Source organism: Mirounga angustirostris, unplaced genomic scaffold, assembly GCF_029215605.1.
Source record: "Mirounga angustirostris isolate CCGP_5_RB_7025 unplaced genomic scaffold, mMirAng1.0.hap1 SCAF_6, whole genome shotgun sequence".
Taxonomy (NCBI): Eukaryota; Metazoa; Chordata; class Mammalia; order Carnivora; family Phocidae; genus Mirounga; species Mirounga angustirostris.
In genome coordinates, this window is record NW_026991714.1 from 26,889,448 (window position 1) to 26,906,437 (window position 16,990).

General features: G+C 52.0%; 1 long non-coding RNA gene across 1 annotated transcript; it reads right to left on the minus strand.

Moving 5' to 3' along the window:
• Window positions 1-12,896: 12,896 nt before the first annotated feature.
• Window positions 12,897-16,990, minus strand: LOC135364640 (uncharacterized). Its single transcript, XR_010412083.1, has 3 exons — window positions 16,644-16,990; window positions 14,127-14,448; window positions 12,897-12,997 (listed from the first exon to the last, which is right to left on the minus strand). It is a non-coding gene; the product is annotated as an uncharacterized LOC135364640 (long non-coding RNA).

Below are 16,990 nucleotides of genomic sequence, written 5' to 3' on the forward strand. Positions count from 1 at the left end.
CCTAAACCCTGGGGAGTTCTCCATCAGGAAAGACCCTGAGGAAGCCAAGGCGTCGCTGGGCTGTACGCCCGTGGCAGTCTGGGGCTGAGAAGGGGCTCAAGCCAAGCAGAGGGGGGCATTCACGGAACATACTATGAAGGCCAAGTCCCTTCTAGAAAACTTCCAGGCTCCCTTGGAGGCCACAGCTTGGTAAACACTGAAACTTTAAATACTATCTTAGTGGAGGGAGCAGAACCTTGCAGGCAATAATCAGCTCAGTGTTCCCTCTAGGCCCGGGGGCTGGCTGGGGTTTGCCTTCTATTTTCCCAAGGTCAGAAATGACTTTGTAGTTCCCTTGGCTCAATTTCCTTTCAGATCAGCACTAGGCTTTTAAAGAAAAGTTTTCTCTCCTTGAAATGCTCTAAACTCTCAGCTAAACCTCCTGGCCTTAAATCACAAATCCGTGTCCTCCCCCTTCTGCTTCTCCCCTGAGGAGCAACCCCGAGGGTGATTGATTGGCTTAACATTTGCTGGTACAAATATTTGAACGAGCTAACATTTGAATCCATTTATGTTATTGCTTTCTAGGGGCTGGCATTTCTTGAAGGTCTCTTCTGGCCCTCCACAGAAGAGGCGAGTTCTTCCTACCTGGCCAATAGACATATTTATCAGGGAAATGATTTTTCTCTGTTACTATGCCTCTGCACCAGTAGGTTGATTCAGTAATAAATGTGAGACTTTTCAGCTCTAAAACAAAACAAAACAAAACAAAACAAAACAAAACAAAACAAAACAAAACAAAACAAAAACAACCGAGGGAGGAAACGCAGGAGCCAAACAAGGGGGACAAATGGATAGGTTGCAGAGGAAAAGGGAGTTCCGAGAAGCCTGTGGAAGGGCTGCCCTGTCCCTCCCAGGACCTGTATCTCAGCCTCCCCAGGTGTGTTCCCCCAGGTGTGTTCCCTCTCTCTCTCTCCCTTCTTCCCCATCCCTTCCCCTGCTCTGGGCCGGCCTATACCTCTACTTGGCTCCCACCCTAACATTCCTGCTCCTCCCCTTCTTCCAGGACGCCTGGACCAGAAGGGACTTCCCCCTGGAACCTACACCTTGCTGCATCCTCTTTTTACCCTTAAGTAAAAAGGCTTGGGCCCCTGGAAGTCCTACTCTCATTCCCTGTATTGGGTAAGATAATACTAACCGCTGTCACAAATAAACCTAAAAATATATATGGCTCCAATGTGATGGAAATATATTTCTTGTTCACATAAAGTCCAAAATTGGTCTTCTGGACTAGCAGACAGTCCTCCTCTGAACAGTGGCTGGCATCCAGGTTTCTTCTATCCTCCAGCCCCACCACCTCCGGCCCCTGCCTCCCTGGGGGCCAGGGGAGACTCACATAGGCCTTGGCACCAGAAACCTTTATGGGCCAGGCCCCAAAACAGTGCTGCTCCTCCCTGCATTGGCTGGAACCCAGTCACATGGCCAGGGAGGCTGGCCATAGGTAGGGTGGCTGTCTCCCAGCCCTGCACCCCTCACTTTGCTATTTCGCCTGCCACACCTTTACCGGATACCAGTTAAGACAGGCTCTGCTGTTCAGAGAAGCTCACTCATTTTTCTAGACAGGGACGGTCACTAGATGTCCCCTCCAGGTCACTTCCGAGGATGTGGGTGTGGCCCCTCGCCACTCTCTTGAGAAGCATGGGGAGGCCTGGCTGGCTCTTGAGTGCCGGAATTGGCTCACACAGAGCAGGTGTGGTGGCAATGGTTCCGTTTATTGACTGTCCCTGCCCCCACGGCATCATTTTATTTCCCTAGTGACTGTGGGTCTCAATGGCTGGTGCCATCACCCTCAGGTTGTTGGTCCCCCTCCCAGTCCCCTTTTCCCCTCTGCGCTCAGCCTCTTCCTACCTAGATGATAGCGGTTAACCTGCAGAGCGGAGCCATCCTCCGTAAGATCAGGGAGAAGGAGCAGACCATGAAAGGCTCTGCAAGCAGACCTGTGACCTAGGCAACGCTGAGCAGTGGAGGGGACATGGGAGACAGCTGTGTTTTAGGAAGCAGCCTGCTGTGGGGGAGGGGCTGTCACGGCTGCCGAGGGCAAGGAGGGCGGCCAGAAGGCGGGTCTTATCAAAGTGATAAAGAAATCTGGTCAGGGGCCTCTGCTTCTCCAGCCCCTTCTAACACTCAGCCACCGCCTCCCCCATGGCTGGAGCACGGAAAGCTGAGGTTCTGGTGTCCAGGTCACAGTTGATGGAGATCATTTGCATTGACCCCTTTTCCATCTCACCAAATTGGCTCCATCCCTTCCCCAAGGCTAACAAGATGCAAATACGTGCAAGTCCCTCCCGCAGGTCTGCTTCCCTAAGGGAACAGAGTCCCAGTTAACCCAGCCCTGAGTGGCAGGAGTGTTAGACCCCCGAACAGAACGGCAGGTCCCGGAGCCTGAGAGGGGACACGCTCGGCCTCCGCAAAGTTCCCAGTCCTTGATGTCCATCAGAAACACCTGGGGAGGTTGTTACAGTTACAAATGCCTGGACCCCAAGCCAGAACCCCTGAATTCGAGTCTCCTGGCATAGCGTCCCCTTGGCTGTGCCAACAGCTCCGCAGCGAGTCCAGAGGCGCACAGAAGTCTGAGAACGACTGGCTGAGGGCAGTCAGTTCTACGGAATCTGAGACGAGAGACGCTCCAGAGAGACTCGCCCAGCGCGCCCTTCGAATCCCATCACCGGAGGAGCGGCGGTGGGCATGGCGATGGCCGCGAGCACCTCCTAGCTGCTCCCCACGTGCGGGCTGCTATCTGTCCCACCTGCCCCCAGCCCCTGCCACACTATCAAGAGGTGACAATGAAGGGATCGGAGAGGGGGTGACAAGAAAGAGAGGGCTGGCCACCCAGGTAGTATCTCCTGCTTCCGAGGAATGGCACAGTCCGCCTTCTCTGCCGGCCTTGTCCTTCTCTGCGTCGACTCCTGGCCTCCGGACCCTTCGAGGCTCCCTGGGAAGCCTTGGCTAACTCTCCACTCCAGCAGAGCCTACAATGCCTTCTCGGTGCTCTTTTGCAATTTTATGCATTCATAGCTATGAATGTGCTCTCTAGTCATGTGCTCCTTGAAAACAGGGGCTCCACCGTCCTGTCGGTCATTGTAGTCCCCATGCGTGGCCCATTAGGACACTCAGTACATGTTGCTGAAACAGATGAATGAGGGAGTGAAACATTTATTGGGCACCTGCTATGAGGCAGACACCCCTAGACCCTGTGGATCTATCAGGATGTGTGGAGGTTGTTCCCGATCACAAGAAATGTCCAGTCTGGTTCAGAGGAGCAGAGACACCCCCAAGATGAGTTGGAACTGAAGGCATCACTTGTCTGCTGTGTCCTGTGAGTCCACCACTGCCCGGCTTCTCTCTTCTTCCTGGTAGAAAGGGCTTGCGAAGCCTTTGGGGATATTCCCCGTGATTCTGTTCCCTCCTGTCCATTTCCACAGAGATATTTTATTTTATTTTTATTTTTTTCTACTCATATCCCTGAGGTGGGTGATGGACAATCTCAGTTGTACAATTTTGTAGCAAATAAGGCCTTTTATTGCTGATTTGGCTGATCGGCACCTATTGTTTTAATTTTCATTCCAGTATAGTTACCATACAGTGTTACAGTAGTTTCAGGTGCATGACACGGTGATTCAGCAATTCCATACATTGCTTGGTGCTCATCGAGAGAAGTGTACTCTTGATCCCCTTCACCTATTTCACCCATCCCCCACCCATTTTCCCTCTGGTGACCACCAGTGTGTCCACATAGAGACTTTAAATAGAAAGCCCTATGTCCTCCGAGTTTGGAAGATGATGGGGGAGCCAGGGAGGAGGAGTTGGAAAGGCCACTTCCCAGCTGCACTGGGGCCGGGTAGGTGGTGGCCCACGGAGGAGGAGAGAAAATCAGACAGGGGCCCTGAGCCCCTGGTGAAGAAATGAGGGGCTTCCCAGGGAACCAGCCTGGGAAGAGGCTGTGCTCCTAGTGGGTGATTTTTATGTCTGGGTGCAGGTCCAGGGCTGCTCTCCATAGCTTTGCTATTTGCAGGGGGCTTGGGGGGAGGGACGTGAATGGACAGGGCTCCCTTCTTACTGCTGCCTCGCCCCAGCCGGCTCTGCTCCGAGCCCAGGAACCCTGAGCCCCGGCGGGTCCCCCAGGCCGCCGCACAACATTCATTTGGGTCCTCCATACTGACGGCCTCCGCTCTGCAGCTCCAGGACTGAACTGTGAGTCCATCACGACCCCTTCTGTCCTCAGATAGGAACGTGCACAGGCCTGGAGCGGTAGCTCAGGGTTGCACAGGAACCAGACGCCCGAGAGCGACACCGGTGGGAGATCTCGGGGTCAAGTTTGCCTGAACGGGGCCACACCATCTCCTGAAGGATGAGATGAGCCAACAAGGTCAGGAGGCCCAGCCAGGGCCGCAGAGGGCAAGAAGGAGGCAAAGGCATGGCATCAATTTCCCCTATGGAAAAACTGGTGTCAGGACACAGCGTGGAAAAATTAACGTAGCTCCCAGATCCTGGCTATGTTATTTTTTTTCTGATCTCAGACACTTCCCAAATGACTTGTCCAGGCCCAGCCAGTCCCTCAGCAGAGCGTCGGCATATAAGGTCAGGGCCAAGAGGTCAGCACTACCAGCAACCCTCGGGACTGAGGAACACACTTGTCTTCTTTCTGGAATGGGTCAGTCCAGGCTGGCTGGACAGGTGGCCTCGCCTGGTTCCCACTCCAGCAGGGGCCTCGGCACAGTCTTGTGTCCCAGGCCTGGCCCCGGGCGGGAGGGATTAAAGCCGCTGGAGCCCCGTGCCCTGGGGCTGTGCATCAAGCCCGTGGCTCTTCACCCATCTCTGACTTCAGGCTGGAGTGGTGACAACCAGCTTTCTGGTTTCTTGCTCTTGAGACCCCCTTTCTTCTACCCTGAGGACCTAGGCCTCGCCACCAGGCTTTTTTTTTTTTTTTTTTTTTTTTAAGATTTTATTTATTTGAGAGAGAGAGAGAGAGCATGAGCGGAAGGAGGGGCAGAGGGAGAGGGAGAAACAGACTCCCCGCTGAGCAGGGAACCCTGCGGAGCTCGATCCCAGGACCCTGAGATCATGACCTGAGCCGAAAGCAGACGCTACACTGACTGAGCCCCCCAGGCGCCCCCCTCTCCACCAATCTTATGGTGAACCCCTGCCTCTGGGAGCTGTGGGGAAAGAAGATACAGGAGTCTTATCTGGTTCTGAACACAAAGGAGGGGGAAGCACCCCTTAATCAGGCTGAGCGAAGTCCTGGCATGTAACCAGGACCACCGGCTTTATTCGAGGTTGACCCCCGTTAAAAAAGCAAAGCGCCTGATGGCCACTTACCTCAGGGGGGCCCAGCTGGGACTCAGTGACAAACTGTCATTTCACAAGCCTTTCGTGCTCTTGCTGCCAAGGACAGAGAGGTCTCTCTCTACGTTACTGTCCGTGCCCTAAATGGGCTCAAAGCCCATCTCCTCAGCATCCCCTGAGTGTGTCTTTGGGGGTCCTAGGGCCCCGATTTAACAGTGCAGACCTAAACATTTCCTAAACCTTGTGCCTCAGCATCACCTGCAAGGCTGTTAAACCAGCAGATTCCTGGGCCCCACTCTATTCTGACTAAGAATCCCCTGGATCGGGGCCTGAGACTCTGGCCCTAGACCGGTGTCCTTACCGTGTATCTGCAGACCCGTGACATTGACACCTGGAAACTTCTTATTAATGCAGATTCTCCCTCTACCCCAGAATCACTAAATTAGAGACGCTGGAGTTGGGACCACGTAATCCTGTTTTTTTTCCCCCAAAGATTTATTTATTTCGGGGGGGGAGGGACAGAGGGACAGGGAGACAAGCAGACTCCCTGCTGAGCTCAGAGCCCAACATGAGGCTCGATCTTACGACCCCAAGATCATGACCTGAACCGAAATCAAGAGTCTGACGCTTAACGACTGAGCACCCAGGCACCCCCACGCAATCTTGTTTTAACAACCCTTCAGGGGATACTGATGCACAGAGAAGTCAGAGCACCCCCACCCTAGGTGATTCTGAGACAGATTTAAGTTTGGGAGCCATCGATCCAAGGGGCCCCCTGGAATTCTGAATCCAGCTGTGGCTCCTTTGGGCCTATCCAATGCAGCCCAAGTAGTGGGGAGCAAAGACCAGGACATCTCTAGCCTTCTCTCGCAGAATGATCTGTTGAAAGGGAGCTGCTGGGTGGACAGCTTCTCGGAGGCTGTTTATATATCTGGCAGCAGTTTTTGCGGGCTGCCTGGCCAAAGGCCCTTCTGAAAGGTTCCATTCAGAGTTGTTAGGTGAGTAAACATCACCGCTTTTTTCCTTCCCCTGCACCTGGGGCTGTGACCAGAACAGTTGGCCGCAGCTGTGGCCCCAGGAATGGGTCAGGGTAAGAGAAGATCAGTTCTCACCTGCTGGGGAGCTGGGCCCCCGGGAAGGGGCTGGCCAGCGGGTTTGGAAGAGGAAATGTCTCCCGGAAACAGGGCCGATTCCTTAGAGTGGGAAAACCCATCTCTCTTCTACACCCCGAAGACAGTGCTTACATGTAGAAAGTGCCTGAACAGTGGGCTGTGCTAAATGCTTACCAGATGGTCTCTGCGGGTCTCTCAGTCCGAGAGAGACATTCGGACACACTGACCACCCACAGATAATCCAACAGCAACATTAAAAGCCTAGATGTCCTAGCCCTCAAGGGTCAGAGCACTTCGGGGCTGGAGCTGGGGACCTCTGTGGTTGCCGACAGAGCAGAGATTGACTCTGTCCTGTCCCTGGTATCCGTGTCACAGAAGCAGAGCAGGGCTCTGAGCTGAACTGGCCGCTGCACAGAGGAAAGTACCTCGCTGTGCGTCCTGTGTCGGGTCTAGCACATGTCATCATTCCCACAAGGCAGTATGAGTCCTGGTTTCTGGTTTCAACGGCAGTTTATTTTTTAAATCTCCTATCCTTTAATTCACTAGGGGACAGGAATCAACTCTCTGGTATTTTATGAAATCGTAAGACTTTGTATTGAATTTGAACCCAGAAGGGGTCAGTATGCACTCCATCCCCTCTCATATTCCTGGAAACCATGCTTATTACAGTGGGACTGGGTAACCTTCAGGTCTTTTCCCAGCCTCAATCTCCTTCTCTGCAAAGTAGGGATGACACCATCAACCTTACCGTACCCTTATATCACGTTACAGGCATTTAAGAAATTCTAATTTCCTATTTACTTTCTCCTTTAGACTGGAGAAGCCCATGCTCAAGGCCACAAAATGGTGGAAGTGGGGCCCGGGTCCAGATTCTCTGTCTCTCCACCCAGAATACTTCTGTAGTGAGTTGAATTGTGTTCCCCCAAAAACATATGTTGAAGTCCTAACCCTTAGTACCTGTGAATGTGACCTTATTTGGAAATAGGATCTTTGCACATATAACTAAGTTAAAATGAAGTCATTGGACTAGAGGGGTCCTAAAGCCAATGACAGAGACACACAAAGAAGGAGGCCGTGGAAAGCTGGAGGCAAAGATGGGGGTGATAAACTATAAGCCAAGGAGTGCCGAGGAATGCTGGGGGCCGCCAGAAAGTAGGAAGAGGCAAGGAAGGATCCTTCTCTGGAGCCTTCAGAGGAAGCGTGACCTCACTGATACTTTGATTTCGGACGTCTGGCCTCCAGAAACTGTGGAAGAATAAATATCTGTTGTTTTAAGCTACCCAGTTTTGGTAATTTGTACGTGCAGCCTTAGTAAACTAGCACCCCATCCTTTCCCCAAACCCAGAGCATGGCCACTGACCTTTCCTTGGCCCCTCTCCCATCAGCAGCCCCTGTTTTCCTGGGGATACCCACCCTGATCTGGCTCTCCCTAAAACAAAATATTTTACATGGAAATCATGATTTATAGTTTATAAGGCACCAACAACATCCAAGTTCTCAGTCTATCCTCACAGCCTTCCTGAGAGTTTTGGTCTGTTGACCCCATTTTATAGATGTGGAGACCGAGGACCAGAGAGATGAAACTGATTATCCTGTGATGTCATGACAAACAAGTGAACGAGCCAAGACTGAACCCAAATATTCTTTTTTTTTTTTCTTACGATTTTTATTTATTTGACAGAGAGAGAGAGAAAGCAAGCACAAGCAGGGGGAGTGGGAGAGGGAGAAGCAGGCCTCCCGTGGAGCAGGGAGCCCGATGCGGGGCTCCATCCCAGGACCCTGGGATCATGACCTGAGCCGAAGGCAGACACTTAACTGACTGAGCCGCCTCCCAGGAGCCCCCTGCCAAACTCTCTTCCTTCCCTCCTCCCCAAGGTAGCCCCTGTCCTTTGCCAGGCCAGTGCTCTTTATACCAGACCACACATTCCATGCCGACATTTGGGTCCTCAGAATCAATGGAGCTGTCCTAAGACGTCAGAAGCCTCTGTCCTAGGGAAGTCCTCTAGACTTTTCCCCTAAGGCTCAGGATTTCCCTGAAGCTATGCCTCTCTGGGGCCCTTCTCTATCCTTCTCTTCAGGAGAAAAAAACCAAAAAAACAACTCCCAACTGGTCTTGACATTTTCAGAACCCTAAAATCTGGGAGTGGCTGCCACCTTTTTGAAGGAGTCAAACCACAGACTTTTTAGCAGGGAGGGAGGGAGGAGGGAGGGCAGAAGGATAGGATCTCAGGGCTGGGATCGCGGAGGGGTTACAGAAACAAAGCAATTACTGAGTCCCCCAGGACGGGCTGTCTGCCACTTTCCCCTCCCTCCTCCTGTCAGAGATGTGTCTGCTGCCATCATGGGCAGGAGTCAGCCTGATCCTCAGGGTCTAGGCCTAATCTTGCCCAGAGGCAGGGGTAAATCACATGGCTCCTTAGATCCTTCCAGCCTGAGTTTGTGACCTCTTTCTTCTCTAGGAGCCTGGGCTCCTGTTCTTGGTATCGCAGAGCAGGGCAGGAATGGGAGAGCATAAGAGAATGGGGCCCAGTCAGAAAGCTTCAGCCAGGAAATCGAGCCGTTTTTCCCTTGCCTGACTTCTGGAAAGTCACTCAGGTCCTCTGAAGCAAGGGCGCCAGGCAAGTCCCTGTGGGATGATGATGAATTAACATGGAAGCAGACATGAGATGTTCAGTTGAACCCCCAGGTGAGAAGAAACAAGCAGATGGATCTTTCTGTTGTGGACCAGCCTCTGGGTCACACACTCCCCCGGGCTGCCCGAGGGGGAGGCTCAACGCAGCTCTTTGGCAGGTGGGCCGCAGGGCAGGAAAATGAGGGGCTCTGTAGAGACAACGGGAGCTCAAGGGAGGTGACAGCTCAGCCAGCTGTCGGGTACAATCAGCGCCACCCTCCACCTGCTGTCACGGCTGCACCGGCGAGGCCCAGGCCCGGGGAGAGGGCAAGGCAGTGTGGTGGGTTGGTGGGTTGGGAGAGCCGACTAGAAGGGCTCTCTGCTCAGCTGTCCTGTCTCTTCTTGGGTCAGGGTGGGGCAAGTCCCTGAGCCCGTGGGGAAATTCATAGTACTGGGGTTGTTTTCAGGGCAGAAACTATGGCCTGAGTTCCTGAGATCTGCTCCAAGAACATGGGCTGTATAGACTAGAAACCGGCAGCCTCGGTTCTGTTCTGATTCTACTACACTTAGTGTGCTTGAGCAAGTCGCTTCCACTCCCTGAGCCTCAGTTTCTACATCTGATAATAACATTTTTAAATTTACTGAGCACAGGGGCACCTGGGTGGCTCCGTCGGTTGGGCGTCTGCCTTTGGCTCAGGTCATGGTCCTGGGGTCCTGGGATCGAGCCCTGCATTGGGCTCCCTGCTCCTTAGGAAGCCTGCTTCTCCCTCTCCCTCTGCCTGCCGCTCTGCCTACTTGTGCTCTCTCTCTGTCTCTCTCTCTCTGTCAAATAAATAAATAAAATCTTTTTTTTTTTTATTTACTGAGAGCATATTATGTACAGGGTAATGAGCTGGATGCTTAGTATGCATTCTCTCTAATATCTACTCTGTCTAGCACATAGGGATGCTGTGAAGGTCAAATAAAAATGTATGTCCTTAAAAAGTGAAACATAGAGTTACCATATGACCCAGCAATTCCACCCCTAGGGATTTTCTCCAAAGAACTGAAAACAGGTACTCAAACAAAAACTCACTCACAAATGTTCACAGCTATCCACAATAGCTAAAAGGTGGAAACGGTACATCCATACAACGCAATGTCATTCGGCCATAAAAAGAAATGAAGTCCCAGCCCGCGCTACAACACAGATGTGCCGTGAGGGCGTGGTGCTAAGTGAAGGCCAGACACAGGGTCACATATTGTATCATTTCTTCTATATGAAATATTCAGACTAGGCAAATCTGCAGAGATAGAAAGCAGATCTGTGGTTGCCAGGGAATGGGAGGAAGGGGGAGGGGGGAGTGATCGCTTAATGGGTGAAGGGTGTTCTTCTGGGGGAAAAAATCTTTTTGAGACCAGAGCGTGGTGGCTGCACAATATTTGGAATGCACAACGACCCTGAAATGTCCGCATGAGGACGGCTACTTGTGTACCAGGTGACTTTCATCTAATAAAACACACACATTCGGGCGCCTGGGTGGCTCAGTTGGTTAAGCGACTGCCTTCGGCTCAGGTCATGATCCTGGAGTCCCGGGATCGAGTCCCGCATCGGGCTCCCTGCTCGGCAGGGAGTCTGCTTCTCCCTCTGACCCTCCCCCCTCTCATGTTCACTCTCTCTCTAATAAATAAATAAAATCTTTAAAAAAAAAAAACAAACACACACATTCATATACAGGGAAGTCGCTGCCACGTGTGAAGTCGCTGGTGTGCGTACCTCTAGCTAGCTGACTCCTCTAAAACGAGGAGGGACCAGGGCGGCTTGCCGTGGCTCTCCTCCGAAGCACAAGGCAGCCACGCTTCTCTGCATGTGGCTGAATTCAGCCTCCCCGGGCGAGCGGCACCGCCAGACTGCACAGGCATGTGTGATCCACGCGGGCCCTGATGCGCCCACGGGCTTGCGGCTCCCTGGAGGACACAGTTCCCACGGGCAGCATCCCTCCCTCTGCAGGCAGCGACTGTGCCCGGAGCTCCCCACGTACCCATCGCAGGCGGCAGAGCATTACCGGCAAAGACAATGGGTTTCTATTAGCACCGAGAGAGCCTCTTCCCCCACAGCAGTGTCCGTCAGAAAGGTGAGCCGGGCTCCAGCCCCAGAGACGGTAGCAAGCGGCGGGGCCGGCGGGATGGGGGAGGCTGCAGGGGTGATGGCAGGAATGCAGTGCGCAGGCAGGGTTCGCTTTTAGCTCATGAACAACGCTCCACACTCCCCTAGTGCCTCCTTCCCCGCTGATCTCCAAGCACCTAAGGGCACTGCTTTCCTTGCGGAGAGTCCCCAGGAGGCAGAGGCCACGAGGGGAGGTGGGGCTGGATGTGTACCGTAGGGAAGGAGGGGGCAGCACTCCAGATGGGTACCCAGGTCTCCTCTGCTGATTGTCCTGGGTTCCTTCCTTCGCATAAAGATCGCAGAAGGCCTGGGTGGACAGAGCAGTATGTGTGTGCTGGGAAGAGAACAGTCTCAGGTGCTACGAGCTCACCAGGAAAAGGCTACTTTCTTAGACGGCCAAGCAGGAGGGACACGCCCTCATCCATGCCCTGCTCTGACCCCCAGAGGATGCCGAGGTCCAGCAGGCCCCTTGTCACCAACCTCTGGCTGAGCAGCCTGCTGCCCTTGGGGCCATGACCCTAGGCGACCGGGGCCAGGTGACCTCTCTGAGCCGCAAAATGTAAAGTGGAAGCGAGTTGCAGCCGCTGGGCTCCTTGGCCCTGGGTTGGTGCTGCTGTTACCCTGCCAGACGTGCTCAAGGTTCCCTGTACCTGGCAGCCAAGTTCACTCGAGTCCCGGATGCTGGAGGCCTCGGGTAATGGCTCCTTAGTGTCCCCTTGCATTTCCCTCCTGGCCTGGGAGGGACTGGTGCTTCCGGAGTCCCAAGGACTGTGTCTGACCCTCCGTTGGGGTGCAGACGGCAGGCTGAAGAAGGTTTCGTGGGAAGGGAGAGGGGGCCAGCCCACACCAACCCCACAGCCTGCACCCACCACGCTCCCGGATGCACGCACACACACTGGCACCAGGAGAGGTGACCCCCGGTGCTCCACAGAGGAGGCAGAATAATGCAGCAGGGGTAGGGCTTCCCGGAGGCGGGCCTCTGTCCCTGGCAGAGCAACAGAAGCTGAATCCCCTTGACCTACAAGCCGCCTGCGCGTCCTCTCCCCGCCGCCCTCCTGCTGTGGTCAGTTAGCAGAGCGCCTCCCACAGCGGAGAAGAGGACGCTTATTAAAGCATCAGCTTTGGGACGCCTGGGTGGCTCAGTCGTTAAGCGTCTGCCTTCGGCTCAGGTCATGATCCCAGGGTCCCGGGATCGGGCTCCCTGCTCAGCAGGAAGCCTGCTTCTCCCTCTGCCTGCCACTCCCCCTACTTGTGCTCTCTCTCTCTCTCTGACAAATAAATAAAATCTTTAAAAAAAAAATAAAATAAAATAAAGCATCAACTTTGGGTCTGAACCCCAGTCACTTTTCCCACTCGCTTAAAATGCCACCTGGTGACACCCCCACAAAGCTCTGAGCCTCCAGGGGCTCCCAGGCCGGGGGCTGCTGACACGGGGCTCTAAGAACCACAGCAAGACTAGACAAGAACTTCTCTCAGCTCCTAACCTTTCAATTCTTCCTTCCCTGCCCAAGAATGGCACGCGTTCGAGTCAAACCCCAGTCACCGGTGAAACTGGTGCCTCTCCACACGGCGGCCAAGGAAGACCAGGCCTTCTACCTCGGGGCCTCCTCCCGCTTCCCTCCCCGCCTCCTGCCCCCCTCGGCTTCCCCCTCCGTTGGAGGCAAGATGCTGTCTGGCAGCTGTCAACTCTGTGCAAGGTAGCAAACCTGAGCGAATATCCACGACGTCCCAGGCATGGGTGGGGGCTTGAGGGGCAGCTATGTCTCCGACAACGTCAGTACACACCAGGGCCAAGGTCAGAGAAACCTAGGCAAGAACACAGAAAAAGGAAGAAAGAATAAAAGAAGGCCCCATTCACCTCCATACCTTGCGGGCTTGGTTCTCATGGAAGCCTGGTTCTGGAAAAGAACAAACAGGGTCAGGAGGGCCTTCTGCAGGTTAGGTGATGTCCCACCCCAGACTCCAGGGCGGAGACCCCAGGAGCAGATCTTCCAGAGCGGGGGGCCTTCCAAGAGAGCTTTTTTCCTCACTCCCCGGTGGGCACAGAAGCCTGCTTTAGACCAGTGGGGGTTGTCCTACAGGCTTTGAGTGTCTCTACGGCTGCCCTTGTCTGCCATTGATGGGAGACCCTCCACAGCAAGAGAAAGGAGGATGGTGAAGAGTTGGCTTTGCCCGGGAGAAGCCCAGAGAATCCCGGTCAGTCTATTTCTCTGGGGCGGGGGGGGGGGGGGGGGGGTCTGCTGACAACAGTGATTGCTGGTGACCCTGGGGCACACTTTGCTTCCCAGTTGACTTGATCTACTCATTCATCCGCTCCCCTAGGCAAACTTTCCTTCACACCCTGCACAAGCTGGGCTTGTGTTAAAATCTCAGTTCACCTCTTTGAGCCTCAGTTTACCTTCCTTGTTAAATGGAAATAATTGTAACTATGTTTCGGGGTTTTATGAAGATTAAATGTTGTAGGTAGAGGACCCAGCCTAGAGCCTTCAAAAATATCAATTCCCTTCGTCTTCCTTTTTCTGGTTCTCCAGAAAGAAGGCACTCTCTTCTGACCCTGCACCCCATACCCCAGTTCTCCCCTCAAAGCCCAACACACTGGCTCCTGGAAGATGCTGTTTTGTTGAAGTGGATGAAGAGGGAGCTGGAGGCAGAGAGGGGCAGGTCACAAGGAAACATCAGGGGCTTCAGGAGGCAAAGCTGGAGAACAGGCTGCCCTGGGAGGCTGGTTGCTGGCCGGTGGGGCAGGGGAGCAAACTCTCCCACAGGGGGGTGTTACTTAACATGGCTGGGGATTTAAGAAGTGGGAGGCAGGAGGAGGGAGTGAATCTTTCTGTATCTTGAGTGAAGATCAAAACAATTTCTATTCTTGCAAATTCCCTTAGAAATATAGCCTCATGGGGATTGGAAAAGGAATTCAGCTCTTCGCAAAGCTTACCAAGCGGCTTGGCTGGGAGCCATTTGGCAGTTTCTCCAATAGGAAAAGTGGTGAAGAAGCAACAGTTCTTCCTCTTCATGCTCCAGCAACAGACGGAGGGAGCTGGTCTGTGAACTCCGGAGCCGTGGTGCATCCCTGAGATGCGAGATGCATAGGGGCAGCTCGCCCAGCTGTCCCTGCAGTGACCAGGAAGCTCACCAGCCAAGGTGAATGGCTGCTCAGGCTGTGATTCCCCGGGCCCACAGAGCCTCTGGAGAAGCATGGTGTATATCTAGAGCACCATTTATTCCCCAGGAGTTTTCGTGGGGGAGGAGGGAGATTGCTATGGAAATAAACATGAATGTTTTATGGACCAAAATGCAAAAATCACATGACTTTTTAACATCAAATGTGAGATTTCAGCTTGAGGGGGCTGCTTTGAATGGTGCCCTTTGATTACTGGATTCTTCTTGCATTCTTTGCTCCTTTTCTGGGCACTTCATGAAGAAATGTTTAAAAAGCCCCTCTTAAAAAAAAAAGCCCCTCTTTTTAGAGACAGAGGTTTCAGCAATAGCCTCTATTTTAGAGGTCATCACATCAATCTCCCTGCCTCCAGAGAGCACTCTCAAACCTGGCTAAACACTAAAATCATCTGTCAATCAATAAGAAAATGCCGGGTCCCATCTGCATAGATCCTATTTCATTCATCTGGAGTGGGGCCTGGGCCTGGGTGCTCTGGAAAGCCTCCCCACTGGCTCCCCTGTGCAGCCAGAGCTAAGAACCGGTCCCCTCAAATGGAGGGCTGTGCTGCCAGAATCCTAGACCCTTTGGGCCTGTGAACCTCCAGTTCTGTTTCTTCCTTACAAGTGTCAAGTACGTCGTCCATTTCCTTCCCAAGCTGCCGCCCCCCATATTCCTCCCCAAATCATCTCTCTGACCTTTCCTTAGATTAGGACACCAGGTCTTCCTTTCTATACCTCAGCCCCAGCCTGTTCCTGGAAAATACCCAAGGTGAGGAAAAGAAGTGACATTTTTCTAAGTGTCTTCCGTGCGCCTGGCGCTGTGCTAGACACTTCCAATTGCTTTAAAACCACCTAATGAAAAAGATTTTTAAATAAAAATAAAACCACCTGATGAGCTAGGTGGTAATCATTCCCATTCTACAGATAAGGAACCTGAAGACCAAGGAAATTAAGGAACACACTCTAAGTTTCTGGGATTCAAAGCCATTCTGTCTGACTCAAAATCCATGCCCTTTCCGAGACAATGATAATACATTGCTTTTCTTAAACCCCTTTTTGTTTTTAAAGAGTTTTCCTTATTTTTTAAAAATTTCATTGTTAAGCTATTACTTTACTACAGGGACCATACAGAGGTAAGCAGATGATGGAATGAACCAGAGTTCAAGACATCACACACATTACTAGGGATCATTATTCTCCATTATTCTCCGAACTCCAGTAGAACTAGATCCAAGTCCTTAGACCTTTGCATGGGCCCAGGTCACTAGTTCTTGCTTTGAAGAACTAGCCCTGCCCATCCTCAGGTAGGAGCCAATTTCTTTCTTCAGCCCAAAGGGATTCAGAATGGTGCTACTGGCTAGGTATTATTCTTGTTCTACCCTCTCTCCACCCTAAACCTGACTCTTAAACGCCGTCTGAGAAGGAGCCGGGGCATCTCCTCTTCTGGGCTGTTCTGTACTTGGCTCTTAGATCCTGACCTTTTCCATGACCCCCGCCCCAAGATATTTCTCCATGTCTGTAGAGTGTCCTACACTGACCTTGCAGTCACTTCTCTTGTCCTTCCTTGGCAGGGTGGGGGAGGAGAGGCAAAAATTCTAGGCACTGAAAGTCCCACCTCTAACCTTAACTAGCTTTTCTCTGATTGGTTTAAGTTACCAAAGTAGATTTACTACCCTTTAGTAAAATCCAGCTTCTACACGTTTCATTTATTCAACCAACGTTTAGAAAGGGCCTAATAAATGCCAGGCACTTGGCCAAGCATTATGTCGACTAATGAGATTGCTCCCCATCCCCCCAGGGAACTTGCAATCTGCTAAAATAACCAAAGGCAGCTGCCATTTATTGAAGAACCACCACATGACAGGTTCCCTACCAGGAGCCTCTATTTTTTATCTCATTTAGTCTTCCCAAGATCTCACAAAGTTAGGGTTATTGCTGCCATTTTATAAATGAAGTCTCATTGATGAATAAGCAATTAGCCCAATGTCATGGAGACAATAAGTGGTCAAGATGGAATCTGAATACATGTGTTCCAAACCTACGCTTATTCCTTTACACTGGAGATTCTATGTGCATAGTGGTCAGGAACTCAGTCTCTAGAAGCAGACAGACAAGTTTAAAATCCCAGCTCTGCCACTTGATTGTTAGCAATCTTGAACAAATTTATAGCCTTCCTAAATTTCCATTTCTTCATCTGTAAAAATAAGGTATGATAATACTTATTTGATAAGGTTGTGGTAAGAATTTCAGAAATGGTAGCTGGTATTTTAGAGCTAATATCTAGTCCTATTCTTACCTACAGCCAGGTAATCCTAGCTGGTGCCAGAATCCTGGGAACTGGTCCATCTTACATCAGTTCTCTCCCCCAGCACAGTTTCAGGAACATCATTAGTTCTTAGCTCATTTGCAAAACAAAGAAGGATGCCCTACACTGAGTGGCCTCCAGACTTCAGATTTCAGGTTATCTCCTTTGCCTCCTTCCTCATTTAGGTATCTTTCCCTGAACCAACCCTGGTTTCTCAATTCAAGTGCATTCACACTTTCTAGAAGGTGATCTTCTGGAATCCATCATGTCATCAAGTTGTAGTACCAAGCATGCTGTAAATACACAGTCAAAATAAGAGATTCTATCCATTAAAAAAG